At 36.1% G+C, this 25,347-nt stretch overlaps 2 non-coding genes across 2 annotated transcripts; both read left to right on the top strand.

The window, feature by feature from the left end:
• Positions 1 to 809: 809 nt before the first annotated feature.
• LOC145123154 (small nucleolar RNA R71) lies at positions 810 to 916 on the top strand. The gene has a single exon (XR_013715028.1). It is a non-coding gene; the product is annotated as a small nucleolar RNA R71 (small nucleolar RNA).
• Positions 917 to 11,825: 10,909 nt separating this feature from the next.
• On the top strand, positions 11,826 to 11,932 carry LOC145123164 (small nucleolar RNA R71). Its single transcript, XR_013715037.1, has one exon. It is a non-coding gene; the product is annotated as a small nucleolar RNA R71 (small nucleolar RNA).
• The last annotated feature ends 13,415 nt before the right edge of the window (positions 11,933 to 25,347 follow it).

The raw sequence follows: 25,347 nt of genomic DNA, 5'->3' as shown, positions 1-25,347 counted from the left end.
GAAAGGTATTCGAACAGGAGAACTCACCAACTTTTACTTTCAGGAAAGGTATTACTTTCGGTATTACTAGGAAGTCCACCTGGTCGTCTCTCGTTCACTTGTTGTGCAAGTTGGCCCAGCTGCTTTTCTATATGAGAAAGGATGCTTGCTGATTTCTAAGCAGAGCTTGTTGATCTTTCATCAAAATTTGGTGTTCTCTCAACATATTTTGTTGATATTTGATTGCAGCATCGGTATCACTATGTCTTTTCTCGGATGCGGCTACGAATCTTGTAAGCATATCTTCCAAATCTGATTTCTTTTCATACACCGGTTCCTCCTTTTGATAAAAGCCTCTATCTTTTTGTTTAAAATTTTCCTCCCTTGTCTTTTAATACTCTTCATATGGTAGCCATTCTTTCTTGGGTTTTCACCAATTGTCATCATACCTATCACCACTTGAATAGCACACTTGCACTTTCCGGTTCCCGTTTTCATCAAGGTCACAATATTTAGTAAGGTGGGGCTCTCTAGAATTTTCACATGTCACTCTAATGGCATGTATGGATTGGTCCATCTTAGTCATTCTTCGGTCCATACTTTCCAATTTTGCCATCATTGCCGCCATGTCATCGGTAATAGAATTCACCGCCCCATGAGTTAAGTCATTCCTTGGGTTGTGATATTCTCTAGAGTGCTTAGAGAATTCTTCAATTAGGGGCTTTATCAACGGGGGTGCTTTCTTTGTGAGTGGTCCTTGCGAATCAAGGAGTTGCCTAGTTGTCACATTTAATCCATCATAGAAAATGGAGACTTCTTGTTGGCTGTTTAGATCATGATGTGGGCAATTCCTTAGTAAGCCTTTGTACCTTTCCCACGCCTCATATAGTGACTCTCCAGCTTGTTGCTCAAAGTTTGCTATGGCCTTCTTCAACTTGGCTATTTTTGAGGGAGGGCAAAATTGGTCTATAAATTCTTCTCTCATTTTAGTCCAAGTAGTGATGGATCTGGGAGGGAGTGATTTCAGCCAATCTTTCGCGGCTCCCTTGAATGTGACAGGTAGCATACGAAGCAAGACAGTGTCGCAAGCCACATTAGGGACATTGAAGTAGTCGGCTATGTCATTGACCTCGTCAAGATGCTTGTATGCGTCTTCATGATCCTTCCCGTAGAATGGAATCTCCTTAAGTTGAGCAAGTATGTGGCCATTAAGTTTAAAGGTGGCAGTTGCGGGAATCACGGGTTGCACGAGTCCCGGGTCGATGTCGTCATGCATCCTTTTATTCCATTCACCCATGGGAACTTCATCGATGTTAGCCATGTTGTTAGCTAGTTCGCCCTCTATGTTGCTTCCTTCTCCAAATTCGCTTTCTTCCTTTTCGGATTCGTACACGATATCGTCCTTCTTCGGGTCTTCGGCCGCCTCTGAAAAGATGCTGGATTCTACCACTTTCTTGTCCTTTTTCTTAATAAAAACAGATTTGAGATTTTTCAACGACGAATTCTTCGATGTTGCGGTTTCTCCTACGATTTTGCCTTTGTTTTTCCTCAAAGTTGCTTACGGGTCTTCAAGTGGTGGAATCAAAGGTGTACCTCCTCTTCTGGTCATAAACGAACTGCAAACAGAACAGGAAACACACGTAAAAAGAACAAAAATAAACTAAAAACGAAACTATGTATTCAGCGATGGCCTCGTCGAGTAGCTTCGACTACACTCGGCGAGTTCAAGGCTAAAACAGAACAAAAATTAAACAAAAAACTCTAAAAACAGAAAAACTAAAAACTTATCCTAATAACTAAATTACTAAAGCAGTAACTTTTTGCAAGATAAATCTCACACAAAGGATCGATAACACTAGAAATTAGAATTAAATTTTGAACCGTTCCCCGACAACGGCGCCAAAAACTTGATGTGTAAAATAATGCACTGGTTTTATCCTACTTTTAATTATGAAATTGATACACAAAAGGCAGTTGACCTGTCAATTGGTGGTAGAAATTAGCAAGCAGGGTATCGAACTCAGGGATCGAAAATTAATCTAACTACTAGAATTATCTAAAACAATTAGTAACATAGAAGGGGTTTTCTCTAGTTTTGCAAGACTAGAAACTTAACTGAAACTTAACTAACACTTAACTAACAGCTAAAAACAAATAAAAATCAACTAAATTCAATAATCAAAAGGGTTTCTGTTTAGGTTCGATTCGTTTACTCCTATGGTAAGTTTTATGGCAATGCAATGGATGAATTGTTATTGGTTACCGACTAAAGTGATTAGATTCACATCCGCTGTTACCAATCCTTAGGAAACAAATTAATTTAAGCAGTGATCAAGTGACTAAACTAATGAATTTCCTAGTTTAATTAATCCGGGTTAAATAAGCCTTGTAATGGTTAATTAAATTACTAATTCACTTAACCTCTTGTTGATGGTTTATCAAACAAGCTCACACATTAATTTACCTATTTTCTAATTAATCCTAGTTTCACATTCACTATTCCTAGGCACATAACAATGTGTTCACATAAATCACATGAGTTAAGCAATTAAGAGATGTTCATGCAGCTTAATTACTTAGCAATTAACAGAAAATAGTTGTGGTTAATGCATAAGCGTCTTTAAGAAACTTAATTTAACAAAAATTCACCAAATAACAGTCAATCCAAACATAAATTAATACATAGGAGCAAACTTATCTACCCTAAACAGAAACTAACGAAATTAGTTCATAATTACAGTAGATAAAAACCTAAAAACGAATTCAATCAATCCAAACATGGTTCTATTCAAAGATAAAGTGGAAAAGTAAACTTATGTTGCCTTAATCTTCTTAGAATTGAGGATTAGGGTTCTTCTCACGTTTCTAAGATCTCTAGCAGTCTCCTTAGAATTGAGGATTTTGGCTCATAATTAAACTCTATTTATAGTTTTCAGAAAACAGAGGCTACTCGTCGAGTAGCACACCGACTCGCCGAGTCCCTTCGTAGAATCCGTATGCGGCAAGGACTTTGTGTATTGCTTCGCGAACATACGTGCCTACTCGTCGAGTAGACGTCCCTACTCTTCGAGTACTTCATGATTTTGGCTCTTTCTCTTCTTTCTTCAATTCCCGAACTTCCGAATGCATCTCCTGCATCCTTTTGCTTCCGAGCATATATTTTGGACTGAAAATACAATTTAAACACAATTAAGCACCTTTTGACCATAAATTGCAAATAATTAGCCAATAAATAATAAAAATTTATACTAAATATATAACTAAATATGCACATATCAAAATACCCCACACTTGACTTTTGCTTGCCCCCAAGCAAAACTGAATTTTAACATACTAATACTACATAAGACAATCCCAATTAAACCCATCCATTATGCCAAGACCGCAACGCATGCATTTGTGTCTAAAGATTTTCCTAAGGACCCCCCTCAATTCTAAATACTCACAATCCTCATAAACACTCGCCCACTTCTTTTGAACAATGCTCATTTTATGCATCCCTCCGAATCCATCCGCAGAAAACCTCCTAGCCTCAAGGTAATTTTGGTTGAGCAACCCAAGCATACATAATCTAGACAATTACAACTTTTTCGATACCATTATTCAGCTATTTTTGGAATTCTTCACTATTTGATAACTTGATCTTTATTTCTATGAATTCACCACCCTTATGATTCTTGGTATCTTCATCATTTTCGATTTTTCGGAATTTCAAATCTTTTGATCTTCACTTTGATTGCTCCAAAATTCTTACAACTTTTCTTGTAATTCCCTCTCTTTTTTTTAAACATGTATCTCACTTTTTTTTTCACTCAATACCTACATGCTTAAGCAGGGGCGCTCAACTTCAACCTTTATTGATTAAAAATAAAAATTTTCCTGGATACATTTCTGGTACACGATGCTAAACATATTGCATCCCTCAAACTAAGCGAGGTTGTGTTTTTGTCCCATGATTTCACTAGAATAAAGGAGGCCGCAAATGCATTATAACGTATGTAGGCTCAACTAAACATTTGGGTCTTCATGCAATCATCAAACATAACACTTAGCATGATTTCCTAATTGCTTTTACCAATATTATCTAGATTAATTCTAGCAATTTTGATGTATGCAAAAATTTCAAAAATTTAACTAAAATTATGTAACCAACCCCCTACCCCACACTTAATTTGTGCAATGTCCCCATTGCATACTATGCATTATAAAGAACAATAAAATAAAGAGGGAATTGGAACAAACTCCCCTGGGATAGTAGTGGCGAGGTTGATCTTCTTCATGTTAAGCTCCATCTTCAATTGACTTTAGACATGGGAACAACTCATCCATGCCTTGGGTGTCAAATCTCGTGTAGCTAAGCTCAAAAATGTAGGAAAAGCTTACGGAAATCTTCAGGAATTAATCTTCAAGAGAATATCATCAAATCATCAACTTTAGAGGTGAAATGGAAGTCAGGTGAGGCGCAAAACTGGCAAAAGTCGTGAAATTGTGCTCCGACTCGTCGAGTCCGATATGTACACTCGGCGAGTACGTCGCTGTATGGAAAAATTTGCCTTCTGCTTTGAGTATGTTTTTTTGGTGTACTGAAGTAACATCAAAATGACACTTATGCTCATTTTTCTTCAATAATTAGACACTCTTTAATCATCTTCATACCCGGACTCGATATTTCAACTCAAAACTTTATTTCCTCTCTTGCCTAGACTCGATTCTTCCTACTACTCTTTCACTCTCTAGACCCTTTGCATGCATACCCTTATCCTAATTCTGAAAGGAATCAACAAACACAAGTAATAAAAAGGAAAAATAAACAATAAACATCCTACTTAAAAAATTGAACAAACCAACAAAAAAAACCAAACAAATAAAAATTGTTTTAACACAACCCAACAAATAAAAAGGATAGATCTCAATCCTCATCTTCTTCCTCAATTCCTCCTGCTCCACTTGCACTAGCTTGGTTCCTTCTTGCTTGCACTCTCTCCTCCCAACTTGGCACATAGGGAAATCCGGGTTCGGGCCTTGGTGCGATATTCATTTGTTCAAATAAATAAACAAATGATTCGTTGTTGTAGTTCATGCTTCGTCTAAGGTCGTCCTGGTACCTTCTCAATTCCACGTTGTAACAGTCCATTGGTAACTCAACAGCCACCGGAATGACCGGTGGGTCTTCACGGACGTGTTCCCTTCTTTGCTTTACCCTCCTTCCCGGTTCCTCGGGCATCAACACTTCATCTGCATTTGGGATCCGAAAATGTCCCCCACCATAGTCTTCAACGATCCATGCCTCCTATATAAAGTGGTGTTAAATGGAGGAGAAGGGATCATTGTCAATGCATGTGCTGCCCCTTGGTCTAAAATCCCATATGATCTAGCCAGCTTCGTGACAAACATTCCACCATTGGTTTTTGAAGTGATCCGCTCCTTGACCGCTCCCTCTGCTAAATATTTTGCCAAGCAATATGGCAAATTGCAGAAAACATCGGGAGTGATAATGCTCCACATATAGAAAATATCAAGTGGGAACCTTATTATCATCCTTTAGCATATTAATAGTGCTTGCGATAAGACGATGAATCAGGTGATGAATTGGGGAACATATACTCCCCTCTTGAGCAGACGATGGGATGTAAACCCGGTTGGCAATTGTGTTCCACCAAGTGGATGCAACCACCTCTTCAGGCAAGTCCTTATGGCACTGCTCCAGGAATGCTTCAAAGTTTTCGAACATGATCACATTTTGATCATAAATTCCCAATCTCCATGCGAGCTCCGCGATGCTGCATTGGTGCAGTTCCCCTGCAAGATAGAAAGTGATGATGGTTGGATTATAATAATCACTACCACCTCGGAAGGAGATGGTAGAAAATAACTCCCATCACAGTTCCTGATAAACTGGCTCTTGAATCTTGAACAATCGACTCCAGTCGTCACAAACAATTGTCACCCCATCATTTTGGAAAGACTTGACCAAATAAGGGGTCAAATCTTCCTGCAACCCGGTTTGAACCATTCAATACTAGTCGATTGCATTGGGGACATATATTTCTTTTTTTCTGAGTGTTTCCAGCTTGTTTTTCGCACGAGCAAGTGAGGATTTGGAGGTTATTCGTGGAAAAGTTAACCATGGGAGGTCCCCATAGCCGCCTCCCCTTGAACTTTGTGCTCTCCTAGACATATTTCCTGCAAAACCAAACCAAGAAAACCACAACAAAACACAGAAAAATTAAAAATGTAAAAAAAAACTGGGCATCTACAATGTGGACTCGCCGAGTAGAAGTCCTGCTCCACGAGCAGGATGAACTGTGCGATTCGGTCCGTATTTTAATTCTGATTCGGGCGAAATCAATCATCCAAACACACAAATTAGTTCAGGGGTTTGTCTTGGTATGTCTATTAAGCATAAAATAGAAAGAAATTTCGTCTAAAACAACCTAATTTGTCCTAAAGATCAAAACCCTAGGATTGGAGTAAACCCCAAAATTGGATTTTTCATGGATTACAGCCACAAATCTACCCAAGACATGAACTTTAACAAGATTAAGTGGGAAAAACATTACCTTTTTGGTTGAAGATGCAAGAACTAGCAAGAAATTGAGATGAAGGCTTGAAGGGAGAAGATGCTCGACGAGCGGCTGGTGGTTGCGTAAAAAGTTGTAATTTACCAATTAGGGTTAAAACCCCTTATTTACAAAATCTGAAAAATAATTTTTTTTTTTGGGTAAATACGTGTACTCGCCGAGTAGAAATTCCTACTCGACGAGCAGATACACGAATCCGCGTTTTCTCGTGAATATCCAAATGGACTCGCCGAGCAGATATATGGACTCGACGAGTTTTTCATTCTGTTTTAAAAAAATTTGAGTTTTTTAATTATATGCCACCAACCCCTCACCTGAACATTGCTTGCCCTCAAGCAATCATTTTGATCACAGAAAAAGATTGATAAAAGTAAATCCTAAAAGAAACAAACACAAAAGGAAAGAGAAAAGTAAAAGAAAGCAAACTCTAAACTCGGGTTTCCTCCCGGAAGCGCTTCTTTTTAAGGAGTCATTAGCTGGACTCTGTCCCGTTTTAAGAGTCTGTAGTTCCTCCCAGAAGCAGCCCTTCTTCAAGTCCATCATCTTTTGGGATTCCTTCTTCATACCTCTTCACTCGATGACCATTAACCTTAAAAGGAATTTCATCTTTTGATATAAGCTCAATAGCTCCATGTGGAAAAACTTGCTTCATGAAAGTCCTTATTACCCTTTAATCTTTTGTCATGCCAATTCTTGGTCTTCTCTTTGTATATTAAGGAACTAGTGTAGGCCTCATTTCTAAGCTCTTCAAGGGCATTCATTTGTATTAGCCGGTTGGTGCGAAGTTCAGCCAACTTAAATTTGCACATCTTTAAGGCCCAAAAAGCTTTATGCTCTATTTCAACCGGTAAGTGACAATTCTTTCCATAAACTAGCCTATATGGTGTAGTACCAATAAGCATTTTGAAAGCCGTTCGAAAGGCCCAAAGTGCATCATCAAGTTTATCCGACCACTCCTTCTGATTTACTCCAACCGATCTCTCAAAAATCCTTTTCAATGTTCGATTCGTCACTTCAGTTTGGCTACTCGTTTGTGGATGATAAGATGTCGAGAACCTATGATGTACCCCATATCTTTTCAACACTTTGGCTAATTGATCATTTGCAAAGTGAGTGCCTCGGTCACTAATTAGAGCTTTAGAGACTCCGAACCTTGAGAATAACTTCTTAAGAAACCGCACGACCACTCGAGCGTCATTAGTTGGCAATGCTTGTGCCTCCGCCCATTTCGATACGTAGTCGACTGCCACCAATATGTATTCATTCCCTTTTGACATTGGGAAAGGTCCCATAAAGTCAATCCCCCACACATGAAATACCTCACATACTTGAATACGATGTTGGAGAATTTCATTTCGGGATGATATGTTCCCTGCTCGTTGGCACGAATCACATTCTTTGACATATTGAACCGCATCTTTGAAAATTGTAGGCCAATAAAACACGATATCAAAAACCTTCTTAGCCGTGTAATGTGCTCCATGATGTCCCCCGGCGGGCCCGCTATGGCAGTTTTCCAAGATTTCCCGACTTTCTTTCCCGAACACACATCTTCGTATCATTCCGTCTGCGCAGCTTCGGAAAAGGTATGGCTCATCCCAAAAGTAGTATTTGATTTCTGAAAAGAATTTCTTCTTTTGTTGGTGAGTTAAATCTTTTGGGATATATTCAATAGCTAAGTAATTAGCTATATCCGCAAACCATGGCACCTCCCCTGCTATTACTAAAAGATACTCATCGGGAAAATCATGTCCAATTTTGTCTTCTTCCAACTCCTCCAAGAGCGGGTTCTCTAGTCTTAACAAATGGTCGGCAGCTACGTTTTCCATTCCCTTTTTATCTTTTATTTCAATACCAAACTCTTGTAAAAGTAAGACCCAACGTATCAATCGGGGTTTAGCATCTTGTTTAGCAAAAAGGTACTTTAGGGCAGAATGGTCGGAAAAAACTATCGTCTTGGATAAGACTAAGTATGGCCGGAACTTGTCAAATGCATATACCACTGCTAGCAACTCCTTCTCGGTAGTAGTGTAGTTCTCTTGAGTTGGGTTCAAAGTCTTGCTTGCATAGTAGATAGGTTGAAAATGTTTATCAACCCTTTGCCCTAAAACAACTCCCACAACATAATCACTAGCATCACACATTATCTCGAAAGGAAGGTCCCAATTTGGTGCTATCATGATAGGAGTAGTGGTCAATCTTTCCTTCAACACAAGAAATACTTCATGACATTCTCTAGAGAAATTGAATGGAGCATCCTTCAAAAGTAGTTGAGTCAAGGGCCTAGTGATCTTTGAGAAGTCTTTAATGAAGCGACGATAAAATCCCGCATGGCCAAGAAAACTCCTTACCCCTTTTACGTTTGTTGGAGGGGGTAACTTAGCTATTGTGTCCACTTTTGCTCTATCCACTTCTATCCCATTCTTTGAAACTTTGTGACCCAATACAATTCATTCCTTCACCATGAAATGGCACTTTTCCCAATTAAGGACAAGGTTTGTCTTCTCACATCTAGCTAGCATCAAGTCCAAATTAGATAAGCAATCGTCAAAAGATGACCCGAACACTGAGAAATCATCCATAAAAACCTTCATAAAATTCTCAATCATATCGTGGAAAATGGCCATCATGCACCTTTGGAAAGTAGTTGGTGCATTGCATAACCCAAAACACATGCGTCTATATGTGAATGTTCCACTCGGGCACGTAAAAGTGGTCTTCTCTTGGTCTTGTGGGTCGATTGGAATTTGATAATATCCCGAAAAGCCATCGAGAAAACAATAATATAGATGACCGGAGAGCCTTTCGAGCATTTGATCTATGAATGGCAATGGAAAGTGATCCTTGCATGTGGCATCATTTAATTTTCTATAGTCAATGCAAACACGCCACCCGGTTACTGTTCTTGTTGAAATTAACTCGTTATTTTCATTAGCCACCACCGTCATTCCTCCTTTCTTTGGTACCACTTGCACCGGACTCACCCATGGGCTACCGGAGATTGAGTAAATGATTCCGGCATCTAGTAGTTTAACTACCTCATTTTTCATAACTTCTTGCATGTTCGGGTTAAGTCTTCGTTGGCGTTGTACTACAGCTTTAGCTCCATCTTCTAAGTTGATCTTGTGAGAACAATAAGCTGGGCTAATTCCTTTTATGTCAGTTATTTTCCATGCTATAGCACCTTGCCTCTTCCTTAGTACACCCACAAGACTTTCTTTCTCATGTTTGGCCAAATCAGTAGCTATAATTACAGGTTTTTTTTGGCCATCTTCAAGAAATGCGTATTCCAAGTGATCTGGTAGTGATTTAAGCTCAACTTTCGTGTTCTGAATGTTGAACACGCCGAGTCCAATGAGGGGACTCGTCGAGTCCTGGGTAAAATTCGGTACTGATTGGGCTTCTTCGAATGGACTCGTCGAGTCAATCGAGGCTAATCGGCGAGTCGGGTATTCTGTACTTTTGATTAGATCATTATATTCAGCTTCCTCGAGCAATCTCTCTATTTCCAGTAGGTCTCTTTCAGCATCAAATTCTTCTTCACGGATGATGGTGTACTTGTTTGGTTCATCTTCATTCCATTTCTCTATTAACTCTTCCAACATATCAACCGAAAATGCCGTGTCATCGCTATTCCTTGAATGCTTCATGGCTTGAGCAACCCCAAAAGTGACTGATTCGTCTCCCACCCGAAGAGTAAGTTTAGAATCTCACATGTCAACTATGGCACTTGCGGTGTTTAGGAAAGGTCTTCCAAGTATGATTGGGACTTGAGGGTCTACTTCCATATCTAATACTATGAAGTCCGCGGGAAACACGAACTTATCGACCTTCACCAATAAATATTCGCATAGTCCTCTTGGGAATGTGCCCGTTTTATTTGCTAGGTGAATTGCCATTCGAATTGGCCTTGGCTCCGGAAGATCTAGTTTGTTGAAGAATGAATATGACATGAGATTTACACTTGTCCCCGAATCAGCTAGTGCATAAATGCTAGCTAAGTTTCCGAATTGACAAGGCAATGTTAAGCTTCCCGGATCGCCCTTTTTCTTTGGTAGTTTGTTCAAAATGGCAGCTGAACAGTTCTCGTTTAGGACCACTTTCTTCACCTCTTCCATCTTCCTTCTAATAGTTAGAAGTTCCTTGAGAAATTTTGCGTATTTGGGCATTTGTGCAACCGCCTCTATGAATGGCATATTAATTTGAAGAGCCTTTATGTGTTCCAGAAACTTCTGGTAGTCAACTTCATTCTTTTCTTGTCTAGCTCGGGCTGGATATAGCAGTGGAGGCTTATATGGCTTCACAGGAGGGTTTCTGTTCTGTTCAGGTGGGGGACTCATCGAGTCCGTAAGGTCGACTCGGCGAGTCGGATCGGGAATTTGTGATTCTTCATTTTCTGCTTCTTCCTCTTGCACCAAATTAGGATCTTCTTGTTGAATAGGGGCAAGAAGAGTTATAATCTTCCCACTCCTATTCGTCAAGATATTTATATGTGAGCCTTTTGGATTACTTTCGGTATTACTAGGAAGTCGACCTGGTCGTCTCTCGTTCACTTGTTGTGCAAGTTGGCCCAGCTGCTTTTCTATGTTGAGAATGGATGCTTGCTGATTTATAAGTAGAGCTTGTTGATCTTTCATCAAAATTTGGTGTTCTCTCAACATATTTTGTTGATCTTTGATTGCAACATCGGTATCACTATGTCTTTTCTCGGATGCGGCTACGAATCTTGTAAGCATATCTTTCAAATCTGATTTCTTTTCATACACCGGTTCCTCCTTTTGATAAAAGCCTCTATCTTTTTGTTTAAAATTTTCCTCCCTTGTCTTTTAATACTCTTCATATGGTAGCCATTCTTTCTTGGGTTTTCACCAATTGTCATCATACCTATCACCACTTGAATAGCACACTTGCACTTTCCGGTTCCCGTTTTCATCAAGGTCACAATCTTTAGTAAGGTGGGGCTCTCTAGAATTTTCACATGCCACTCTAATGGCATGTATGGATTGGTCCATCTTAGTCATTCTTCGGTCCATACTTTCCAATTTTGCCATCATTGCCGCCATGTCATCGGTAATAGAATTCACCGCCCCATGAGTTAAGTCATTCCTTGGGTTGTGATATTCTGTAGAGTGCTTAGAGAATTCTTCAATTAGGGGCTTTATCACCGGGGGTGCTTTCTTTGTGAGTGGTCCTTGCGAATCAAGGAGTTGCCTAGTTGTCACATTTAATCCATCATAGAAAATGGAGACTTGTTGTTGGCTGTTTAGATCATGATGTGGGCAATTCCTTAGTAAGCATTTGTACCTTTCCCACGCCTCATATAGTGACTCTCCAGCTTGTTGCTCAAAGTTTGTTATGGCCTTCTTAAACTTGGCTATTTTTGAGGGAGGGAAAAATTGGTCTATAAATTCTTCTCTCATTTTAGTCCAAGTAGTGATGGATCCAGGAGGGAGTGATTTCAGCCAATCTTTCACGGATCCCATGAATGTGACAGGTAACATACGAAGCAAGACAATGTTGCGAGCCATATTAGGGACATTGAAGTAGTCGGCTATGTCATTGACCTCGTCAAGATGCTTGTATGCGTCTTCATGATCCTTCCCGTAGAATGGAATCTCCTTAAGTTGAGCAAGTATGTGGCCTTTAAGTTTAAAGGTGGCAGTTGCGGGAATCGCGGGTTGCACGAGTCCCGGACGGTGTCGTCACGCATCCTTTTCTTCCATTCACCCATGGGAACTTCATCGATGTTAGCCATGTTGTTAGTTAGTTCGCCCTCTATGTCGCTTCCTTCTCCAAATTCGCTTTCTTCCTTTTCGGATTCGTACACGATATCGTCCTTCTTCGGGTCTTCGTCCGCCTCTGAAAAGATGCTGGATTCTCCCACTTTCTTGTCCTTTTTCTTACTAAAAACATATTTGAGATTCTTCAACGGCGAATTCTTTGATGTTGCGGTTTCTCCTACGATTTTGCCTTTGTTTTTCCTCAAAGTTGCTTCCGGGTTTTCAAGTGGTGGAATCAAAGGTGTACCTCCTCTTCTGGTCATAAACGAACTGCAAATAGAACATGAAACACGCGTAAAAAGAACAAAAATAAACTAAAAACGAAACTATGTATTCAGCGATGGACTCGTCGAGTAGCTTCGACTACGCTTGGCGAGTTTAAGGCTAAAACAGAAAAAAAATTAAACAAAAAACTCTAAAAACAGAAAAACTAAAAACTTATCCTAATAACTAAATTACTAAAGCAGTAACTTTGTGCAAGATAAATCTCACACAAAGGATCGATAACACTAGAAATTAGAATTAATTTTTGAACCGTTCCCCGGCAACGGCGCCAAAAACTTGATGTGTAAAATAATGCATTGGTTTTATCCTACTTTTAATTATGAAATTGATACACAAAAGGCAGTGGACCTGTCACTTGGTGGTATAATTTAGCAAGCAGGGTATCGAACTCAGGGAACGGAAATTAATCTAACTACTACAATTATCTAAAACAATTAGTAAAATAGAAGGGGTTTTCTCTAGTTTTGCAAGACTAGAAACTTAACTGAAACTTAACTAACACTTTACGAACAGCTAAAAACAAATAAAAATCAACTAAATTCAATAATCAAAAGGGTTTCTGTTTAGGTTCGATTCATTTACTCCTATGCTTAATCTTATGGCAATGCAATGGATTAATTGTTATTGGTTACCGACTAAAGTGATTAGATTCACATCCGCTATTACCAATCCTTAGGAAACAAATTAATATAAGCAGTGATCAAGTGACTAAACTAATGAATTTCCTAGTTTAATTAATTCGGGTTAAATAAGACTTGTAATGGTTAATTAAATTACTAATTCACTTAACCTCTTGTTGATGGTTTATCACACAAGCTCACACATTAATTTACCTATTTTCTAATTAATCCTAGTTTCACATTCACTATTCCTAGGCACATAACAATGTGTTCACATAAATCACATGAGTTAAGCAATTAAGAGATGTTCATGCAGCTTAATTACTTAGCAATTAACAGAAAATAGTTGTGGTTAACGCATAAGGGTCTTTAAGAAACTTAATTTAACAAAAATTCACCAAATAACAATCAATCCAAACATAAATTAATACATAGGAGCAAACTTATCTACCCTAAACAGAAACTAACGAAATTAGTTCATAATTACAGCAGATAAAAACCTAAAAACGAATTCAATCAATCCAAACATGGTTCTATTCAAAGATAAAGTGGAAAAGTAAACTTATGTTGCCTTAATCTTCTTAGAATTGAGGATTAGGGTTCTTCTCACGTTTCTCAGATCTCTAGCAGTCTCCTTAGTCACCAAGTAATCTTCCATAAAGCCAGAGAGAGTTTTTGGCTCGGAATTCACCTTTATTTATAGTTTTCAGAAAACAGAGGCTACTCGTCGAGTAGCACACCGACTCGCTGAGTCCCTTCGTACAATCTGTATGTGGCAAGGACTTTGTGTATTGCTTCGCGAACATTTGTTCCTACTCGTCGAGTAGACGTCCCTACTCGCCGAGTACTTCATGATTTTGGCTCTTTCTCTTCTTTCTTCAATTCCCGAACTTCCAAATGCATCTCCTGCGTCCTTTTGCTTCCGAGCATATCTTTTGGACTGAAAATACAATTTAAACACAATTAAGCACCTTTTGTCCATAAATTACAAATAATCAGCCAATAAATAATAAAAGTCTATACTAAATATATAGCTAAATATGCACATATCATAAATCATGAGTGTGTTTTATCAGAGGTATTATGTCATAGCAGCGGTTACAGGCTCATGGTAGCAAATTGTTAGAAACATTATACTTTGTCGTATACAAGTATTAATGTTAAGTATAAGTTTCCCCTACTTATACCCTAAATTCAAGGAACGTTTAGGTATAACACTTATTTGATAAGTAAACTATTATACCTAAAATATATACTAAATGTTGGAGCGTCAAAATGATACTTTTAGAAACTAAACTTTTGAACTTAGGAAAGGTATTATTTTCATATGGAGTCAAAACCTGTGAACTCACCAACTTTATGTTGACGTATTTTAAAATGCATGTGTTTTAAGGAACTTGAAAAGCTGGTATGTATTCGAACATGAGAAGTTTTACTATTACCTTTCTGTTCATTAAGAAGTATGCCATAGTCAGATATTATGTAATAAGTACTATGAAAACAATAATGTAACTTTCAATCATCGATAAAGGTATGTATTTTCTTTAGTACTGTTCAGTGTATGTTATATAAATGTGATACGAAGAATGACGTTACACCACCCGGTGTTTCCGCTGACGGTCGGGGTGTGACAAATATGATTGCCATAACATGGCAATTTTCCCCTCATGACTTTTCACGGTGTGACACTATATGAGTCACTGTGACATGTGGCGAAAGAGTGCGATACGTGGCAGAATCGGGTCCAGACATATCTTACCACGTGACATTATCATGGCCACGACATGAGACACCCCTGTCTATAAAAATGGGTGTTTTGAGTCACTTGGAAGAGTTTTAGATGCGTTTGATCGAGGAGCTGTAGGTAATTGGTTACAGGATGTTATACCGGAGGAGTGTGTTGATATACGGGACATACAAGGCTCACACATTTATTATTTACCCCGTTATTATTGTTATCTGTAATATGGTGCTAGTACGGACCTCTTGGTAAATTTTGCGAGTAAATCTTACGATTAAAGATTTAGTTGAGACTGTAAGGGTTATAAACCCTAATATTTGTGATATACCTGTTATGAGAGATTTAACTAGTCGCTTATGGGTTAAGCCTATTATGTTATTATAATGAGATTTAATTACTTTTGTGATAAGAGGTCCTTGAGGGTCGCTAGTAGTGAGTTATTATTTAACGATTAGGTACTACCACATGACGAGCTGATAGGCAACAAATGATTGAATCTGATACTGGAATTAGTCTGCTAACTAGCCTGGTGAGTAACACCACTCTAACATCCATTGATGTGTTATTTGTGATACACCTCACATGATTTATATAATTTATTATTATAGAGTGATTGATTGATATTAGAAAGATTGATTATTCTGAGAGATTAATATCGGAATGAAAGATTGAACTTGATTGAGAAAAGGTTATAAATTGAAAAATAACATATAAAAGAGAGATAGATTCTTGATAAAATAGATTATAACCAATAAATGGATCATCTTTGAAGTTAGATCATCTCTGAGTAATTGCTTGTATTTGATTTGTGATATATGGAAAGTTGTAGAACTCGTTACTCGGTACCTGTTCGGCCGACTACCGAGTAGCGAGTACCCGAGTGTACTCGGATTTGGGAATTCATGTAGAAATATTTTTAGGGAAATTAGATATGTCAAAATCATAAGTTGATTGAAATATATAACAAAATTAGATACATGTGAATACACGAAAGCTAAAAAAACACATAATGGTCTCACTTCGTGAATAATTACTAAAAATTTAAGATATATATGTAGTAATAATCACATGTATGTTTTAAATAATAAATCATTAAGTATATTATAGATATTAATCACCGATTTGACCACGTTTTACAACACTACTCAGTTCTGTAAGGGGCTGATCAGGGAGTACTCGGGATTCTATAACTCGCCTCGGTAAGGGGCGAAGTAGTGAGTACTCGGAGGAGTAATCGACCAACTCGGTGAGTTTTACAACACTGGATATATGTGATCTATATAATTTATTTGATTAGGTTTAGTAGCTGTTATTCATTAAGCTGTGAGGCTTATGTTGTCATAATGATTTATTTTGCAGGTATATTATTTGTGACGCCCGAATCGATCTTGTACTTGAGGCCAGTTTGATCCTTGTGATAACTACTTGTATTCCAGAATGCTAATGTACACCAAAATTGTTATAAATTTTAAAATGAGAAACGAAATTTTTGGGGTGTACTTGGTATAAAATATTGGGCATTACAATTAAAAACAAGGATTTATGTTAAGTATATATAAAGAAATGATACTCTAATTGTGTAGAACATGTTGGGAAATCTACGTGTCTTTTCCAGTATTTAAGATTTTCCAGGAAACAAAAATGGAGGTCGTACGTGAAAGTTATGCCATTTTTAAGGAAACAAATCAGTTATATAATTGATTTTCCTGGAAACGAACACCGATTCGATTCATTGGGAAATCTATGCATCGTGTCTGGTATTTATAAGCAAGTTTTTGAACTCAGACTACACCCTATTATTTGATTGCATTATCAGAAAATTGTTAGCACAAAGTTATAGTGTTTTATGAAATCAATCGAAATAAGAAAACTATAAATATAATTGAATTGAAACTTTGAATGTGTATTTTACTTAGTATCACTTTTCTTTCGGAAAGTTCAGTCACATATTTGGAATCACCATATTTTCGACATCCGACAGGTGTGTTCGGAAAATTTCTCGAAGTCATTTTTCGTCAAGATTTGGCTTACAGTTCGAGGAGATAACACGTGTCACTATTGGGTTTTAGTTCAAAAATAGTTGCAAAATCATAATATTTTAGCAACATAAGACATGAAAAATTTGAACAATTATAAACTAGTTATAGCCCACTAAGGATCATCTTGCATGAAAAAGAAAGAAAACATCAACCATAGAATAGTGAAATTCATAACAACCTTTGTTGACTTTGGTTCCTCTAGGGGAGGTTTGGAAATTGATGGAAAAGTTTGAACCATTGAGACACCAACAATAAGCCAATTTGAAGAAGATGCTAGTCTTATGAACTCTTAAGCTTTAAACCAAACCCAAGTATGGTTCAAAGAGAGCAAGTGCAAGTACCTAAGTCTCCAACACATTTTTCAATAGAGAATAAGAGAGATATGCAGAGGAGATTTCGGTTTTGGTCGCTCAAGAGTGAACAAAATGAAAGCCTTGAGAGTGATCTAAAAGTTGAATCAATATCCATGAGTGCTTATCCCTTTAAGCACTTATGACACTAGAACATCGTGTTTCCAATACATGCAAGATATGCCTAATACTTTTGATTAAACAAACAAGAGAGCCATGTTCTCTATTTCCCTCTCTATTCTAAGGAATATAATAAAAAAAGAAAAATATGACTTTAATATTTTATAAAGTAGATTTTATAAAATATAAAGTTTAACCTCTTGGTAAAAGACAAAAAGATTTATCTAGTCCAAAATGTGGTGCATGACATATTTATTCATACCATATGAAACATAATGTTATTTGCTATTGAAAGATTATTTATTTCCATGAAATAAATATTTTCCAATTAAATATAAGAGTTTATGAATATTTATTAAAATTAATTTCTAATAAATAATCAATCAGTTGTTGTTATTGTAACCCTTTAGGATTATATTTTAATTAGCAATATCATTTTAATATGACTCTTGAACATATAAGATCTTTCATTCTCACACTTATACAAGGCTCATATTAGATTGATATAGGCAGTGGTGAACATCAAGCAACATTTCACTACCCCCAATAAAATACGACTTTGTGCCATTTTATCAATGCCCAATTTACCAGAAGCTTAAAGCTACAATTGGTGTATAATGTAAGTTTATCAGTTATCCCATTGCTAATGACATCATGTTGAACATGAGATATATATCACATTCAAACTCATTTAAGTATTCAACATTACATTAGGACTTAGATTCCTAACTCTCAACGAATAAGAGGAACAAATACAATATTGCCTACGTACACCTCATGCATGGTTCACATCATACCTTAAAATAGCTTTTATAACTGTCTTTTTAAAGAAAAACATTTGAATGCATCATAGCATAACACTCCCCATACTCAAGTTCCATATATGCATCTTAAGTATTAATGATAGACATATATTACCGTTATCAAGTATCATTCATGACGGCTATCCATGAAGTGATCTTGAACGGGTCAATCCAATACTTATTCTCCAAAAAGTACGTATGAAACTGGTTACAACACTTTGTCAACCATTCCAACTCATATTAGTCTTATTTCATTACTATTCCTACAATAATATCTAACTATGGATATTTGAGTGAATAAAATTGAATGTAACACCTAATTTTCATGATCTTCTAATTTCATAACATCATGCTGGAATTTGATTGAGTGAAGGTTTTGGGCTTCAAATGAATATATTTCAGACCCTATCAGATATTAATAATGTTGTTTAAGTGATTAAGTCCCTCGAATTGTGCTTTAGAACAAAGAGTAAAATTAGAAAGGTGATGTTTCGAGTTTCTTGCATGAATTAAGGATTTTAGTTCGATATATGTTTAGTCAAAATTAACTAGATAGAATTGTGGGGCTCATCAATACGTTTTTGTGCATATAAAGATCGTTGAACACAGAGTTGGAACGAAGAAGTTATGACTATTTGAATTTGAAATTGAAATTAGGAATTTTCCCTATGCTGAGCATAGGTGCTGAATGTCAGGCGGGAATTTAATGACTTATTTTGAGTATAGGTTATGATATGCTAAGCGTAGCCGTTGTAGATCAAAACCCTAACCCTAAATGGTGGAACTCTAGCCTGCTCTAATTTATTAGGATCCTTCCCATTACCAGGCTCCATCTCCTTGTATCATTCCTTGAGAAACTCTAGCTTGCTCTTCCTTGTTTTGAGCCTTGGCATTTTTTGTAAGCTTATCTTCTCCACTAAATGGTGGAATCTTGAATAACAAGGTGTTTGTAAAGTGCATGGAAGAAGGGTTCAAGTATAAATCCAACCAGGTTGCTTCATTCCTGGACCATTATGAGTAAAAAGCTTCTAACTTGGTCATTGGTTTCATAGATCTTGTTATTTATCATATTGATCACTTTTTGGTCCCTTGTGCTTTTCTTTTGGGATTTGAAACAACTCTAACACCTTTTTAGTTATATGGAACACTCTTGAGACTTGTTGGACTTAGAAAGTTTCGCTATGATGCTTGTTCTTTAAGCCATGCAGGTTGTGTTAGCATTTTTGGTCATTTAAGTGCATAAAGTTTAGATCTTACATGATGGGAGTGTCTTAATGGGTAAAGTTGGAAACTTTATGCATTAAGAGATTGTAAAGCTCCATATTTGAAAGTTTGAGGAATTGGATTTTCATATTAAGAGCTTAAATGAGGATTAGATTTGATTTGAGGGATGGGAAAATGGTATTTTTTTCCCATAGAGGATTAGATTTGAACCAAGACCCTTTCAGGAGTTAGTTTTTACCTTAATTGTTACTTAGGGTTTTATTATGTGTTTGGCATGAAGAGACTTGATATCGTTTGCTCGAGTGTGTGGTTAACCTTTTCTTAAGATTGACTTTGTACTATAGTATGTGCCCTTGTGTGTAGGATGTTTTTATTTTATAGTGTTCTGTTAGTCTGGTAGATCTGCTATGATTACCAGTGCTTGCTTGTTATTGTTTTGGTGCATATATCGACATAGTGTAGTAGGGTTGAGGCGGTACTGCTTTGTGCTATAGGTCAACAAACCCAGGAGCGGTCCAAATTTATGTTATGGGCTCGGGGGCAATCCAGTCATAAGTTGTTGGTCCGACAAGGGAAATCAAATCTTATATTGTGGGCCTAAGGGAAATCGAGTCATAATCTGTCGGCCCACAGGGGAAATCCAGTCTTATGTAATGGGCACAGTATGCATGCATTGTATGTGTATTTTTGTGTGGGGCATTTTGGGTGAAACTCAATAAGCTTTGTGATGTGTGCAGAAATACCTATCAACTTTTAAATTTGTAAACCTGACCAACTTAACTAATTTATACACCTATTGGTAGTGTACCTAGTCGGATTATAGAATAGCTTAGATAAGTCGGGTGTTGAACACAAGGAATAGTAATTAATAAAATAACTAATTTTAAATAAACTGAATAAACAAACTTTAAATTTGGGTTTTACTGATTTTACATGATCAGAAGAACTTAATTCAAACTATCAAATTAACAACTAAGCAAACAAAGTAAACGAATTTACTTCATGATTAAATAGTACTTCTGTTCAGTTCTGATTTCCCCCCCTCACATGCTTGATTTCTAGTGGATTGATTATATTTATTACCAATTCATTAATTTACTAGTTCTTATGATCAAATACCTAGATGTACCCATTTATGAATTATCATGAAATAATCAAGCACATGTTAAACACAAAATCGATATAAGCACAAACTGGACTATGAATGATAAATCTAATAGTTACTTTCCTATGACCAAATCAAGCAACCAAGCACAAATTAAGATTAATTATGCTCTCTAACACAGTTTAAGTTACTTTCTTTAATTACCTAATCTAAGATGTTATTAATGCTAGATCTAGCAATTTAACGATCATAAACCACTAGGAAAACAAGTTCATGCAAATAGAGTGATCATCTACTACACCAAACTCATATCAAGGCACTCAAAGACTAGAACTAAAACATGCTAGGATTTTGACAATCAAACACAAGTAAAATCAACAAAAATCATCCCATAATCAAAATCAACACATAATATTCAGGTCGATCTTCACCAAATATAATTATAACATTTTTAGCCTCTCATCTTAACAGAAAAACACAATCAATCGATGGAAATAAGACTAGACATGACTAATGCTAGCAAACTGAATAGATCAATGTAGATTTCTTCTAGGTCTCTTCAGCTCTTGAGCTCCAATCGATTTCTAATCTTCCCAAGGTTTTCCATAAGCTATTAGTCGTAATCCTTCTTAGAAAATCAGCCAGATGTCTTTCAGTTTAACTATATTCAATTTTTATACCATTTTTTCAAGTACTTATACTCTAAATTTTTTTAAAATCTTAGTCATTTTAAATTAATTTTTTATATGTATGTTGGAATTCCTATATTCAACCCCTACCCCATTCTTAATTGATGTAATGTACACATTGCATGCCTAAGCAATAAAAGAACATAAAAGTAAAGAGAGAAAATCAAACAGACTCCCGTGTGATAGTAGTGGCGAGATCAAATTTGAAAGTTGTGTGGTCGACATCTCGTATAATGGCTGAAAACAGTAGTTTTGGACACTTTTGTTGTTCATGTAAATGTTTCGGATTAAAATAAACGAAAGAACCATCTTCAAAAAGTGAACTAAACGGGGACACTGTGTGGAAGTGATGGCCATGTCGTGAATAGATCTGGAATAATCCAGTCACGATAAGAGTAAATGCCACAGAGTGGAGGCAATGGATACGTCTTGGGGTCTTCTCGGAATGTCAATCAGAGCCAAATATAATGCATCTTCACTTCTTAATGGTTTAGTACCATTCCATACTCCTTCTTTTCATAAATTTCTTCAAACTCTTTTCGTCATTAGGTAGATATCCCAAACTTATTAAAAAATATGGTCTTTAATTGTGATCTTTTGAAATCTCACAACTTTTTCCAATTAAGCTCCTTTACTGTTTAACATACTTTCAATGCTACAAAAAAAGATCAAAATACTAGAGAAACACATCATCATTTGGATAAACTAAAAATGAAAAATAAAACTAAAAATAAATCAAAAGGAAAAGAAAATGCAAACTCTTAAATGTTGGGTTGCCTGCCGATAATCGCTTCTTTTTGAGGAGTCGTGAGCCAGACTCCTTCTTACTCTATGTTGGTGCAGTTGGGAGTGGGTGATGGGTTTTGATACAAAATATAAGTTTTTTTTTCACAAAACCGGTAATTGATGTCTTTAAAAATAACAAGTTTATTTTTAGTTTATATAAAAACCAAACCATCATGGATCCATTTATAGAGGTTAGAATGAAATAAAAATAGCCAAAGAGGTTTTAGAATGATAACCTTTGAAGCCTTTGAAGCCACTTGGTTTTGGGGTGTTTGTGAATATAGCAAAAATCAAAGATTATGATTTCTCTATGTGTATCCACCATCAAGAGTAAGACACTTGGAATGCTAGTTCATTCTTGTATTCTGGAGTGTCTTAAGCCTTGAAGTGCTTAACTCAAATAAGTACTAAAGGAGACAAATCAAGGAAGCTTTTAAACCACCAAACCAACTTTAAGAGAGAGAGAGAGAGAGAGAGAGAGAGAGGAGGAGGAGGAGGAAGAAGAATAGAGAGAGTTTCGGCCATCTCTTTAAGAGAGATATTAAGACACAAAAACTAACTAAAAATCACGCAAGACACATCCTTTATATACTCCATGCAAAGTAAACCCTAACCATTAAAATACTCTAAAGTATTTCTAGCCTTTAGAAGCATGGGGGAGACAAAGCATGGAGATTGACAAGCAAAATCCATTCTTTTATATACATATTTCGGCTATACCTCTCAAAAGAGGATGATTTCTTTAATTTTTATAAACTCCAAGTTTATAAAATATAAACTTTTTCTTTAGGAAAAAGACTAAAGAATCCAACTAGTCCAAAAGGTTATGCATGACTTATTAATTTATACCGTATGAAATAATAACTAGTTATACTCTCTTATAATTATTATTTTCACAAAACAATCATTATTCCGTAATTAAAATATAAAGAAATGATATTATCTATTAATAATAAAATTAATAATAAATATACAAAATGTGCCAACTTGATAAAGGTGTGACCCTATAGGATCATATATTATTAGCAATATCACTCCATAATGATTCTTAGGCATATAGATTCAACAATCTCCGACTTGCACAAGATTAATTACTGACTGACATAGACAGTAGATGACGTCTAGCAATGGGCTACTGCCCCTAAAAACATATGAATGGTGCCATCTCATTAATAGACAATTCCAGGAGCTCTAAGCTACAATTGTTACTAAAGGTGTGGTATCAGTTATTCCTTTATCTCAGACATCATGTTGAATATGAGATATGGATCACGATCAATCTCAACGAATAAGAGGGACAAATCCCATATCGACTACATACGCCCATCAATGTAGTTCATGTCATTCCCAACGATGTCCCTTATGACTGCCTTCTACGGAACAACGTTAAACCATGTCAAATCACAACAATTCCTGCACTTTAAGTCCCAAATATGCATCTCACATTTAAGAGTACAAAGATACAACCTTGATCAAAACATTACTCTAGACTACGATCCATAAAGTGATTTTGATGCGGGTCAATTCGAATACTTATTCTCCTAATCAAGTACCTATGAAGTTGGTAGAAGCTCTTGATATTTTCATCTCCATAAAAATCAACCATTCCACTCATATTAGTCTTACCTCATAGATGCCCCCACATCTATGTACGACTATGGACATTTATAATAACCTACTTATTTAAGGATTTAAACTTGCTAATATAGAACACGACACTTATTTAATGAAAGAATCATAACCAATATCTCAACTCATTACAATATATATTGCTTTTATTATTCCAATATCCAAATACTAAATTTCAACCAAATACATCTACTTATATCAACAAGTTCCTATAGCACCAGCTTGACTTTCGTGCTTTAGCTAATGAAGGAACTTAGTTAGGTAGATTTGCCAATCTTGATTTGTATAAACTTTACAAATACAAACATATTATTTATATATATATATATAAATCATATATAAATAAAACTATTGAGAATGTATCAGATTCTTACATATGAATTGGATACCAATACTTGCGTAATAGGATTACTCACAGTCATAAGGAACTATACATCAAACATCTTTGTATGTGGTTCTCCAAAGCAAAATGTATTATACCTCTGATGTGTAACGGTCATTCAAATATACATGGAAGCATTATCCATGTAACTTTCTCTTCATTCATAATGAGGATACGCCTGATTATGACTGAGAGTCATCTAAATCTATTTAAAAGTTTAGCACATGTGTAACAGCTTTAAACATAGCTTTCTTTCAAATACTCTGCAGATTAGGAATACTTCTATTGTTCTCGCAAGTACTTTAGAATTTTCGTATAAGTCACACAATGACTTGTTCTCGTATTATATTGGTATTATTTGACATGCTCTAAGAATACACTTTATTTGGCCTTCATGCATAATCCTAACATATATGATTACTTCAATTGCAGAAACATATGGAATACAATCATGATATCTAGTTCAAAACATTTGCACTAGGATTTTGCTCAAAATCATGTCATGTGGTATTTGACAAGATGACTCTCTCAAAGTCCTTTATCTTAAGCTCTTTAAGATCCTTGACAATTAATGCAATTTTACTTAATCATTTAAGTTGCTATGATCTATCTATATAGATCCTTATTCCATGAATTAGTATGTAGACTACATATAAGACTAGGAATGTTACTACACTCCCTCTAGCTTTTGAATAAAACACAAGAGTCATCTTGATTTATAATTAAATCACACTATGTAATTATATTATAAGAAAAAAGTTTCTCACTTTGAGATGCTAGCTTAAGTCTCGGAAAGATTTTCATTCATGTATGTTTTCACCTTTGAAAACTAACTTACTCTTCATATTTGTAATATATCAAGGAATATTAATCAAGCCCATACTTGATAATCATACATGAATGCATCTCTCTGTATTTTTTGGTTTCTGATCAACTATTGAGCAGATTCAACAACATTTGCAAAACTTGCTAGTTCCAAACTATGATGCATTTAGATTATTAAATTTCCATATGCTCCCACTAAGAAAAAAAACTTACTAAGTACTTGTCTTCTAGAATGAAAATTAGTGGGATTAGAAGAGATTTCATCTTAAACAATCATTTAGGATAGTCTACATAAATGCGATTAGTAGATACTAGAGTGGTTAAGTTTATTATCTAACATAATCTCTATAACTCCATACCTTTTAAATAAGGATAAACCATTACATCCTTATTCTAATGAAAGTATTTA

Source organism: Lactuca virosa, chromosome 6, assembly GCF_052849685.1.
Source record: "Lactuca virosa cultivar CGN04683 chromosome 6, Lactuca_virosa_CGN04683_v6, whole genome shotgun sequence".
In the NCBI taxonomy this organism is placed as follows: Eukaryota; Viridiplantae; Streptophyta; class Magnoliopsida; order Asterales; family Asteraceae; genus Lactuca; species Lactuca virosa.
The sequence above is the reverse complement of the archived record's forward strand: the minus strand, read 5'-3'. Positions and strand labels throughout refer to the sequence as shown.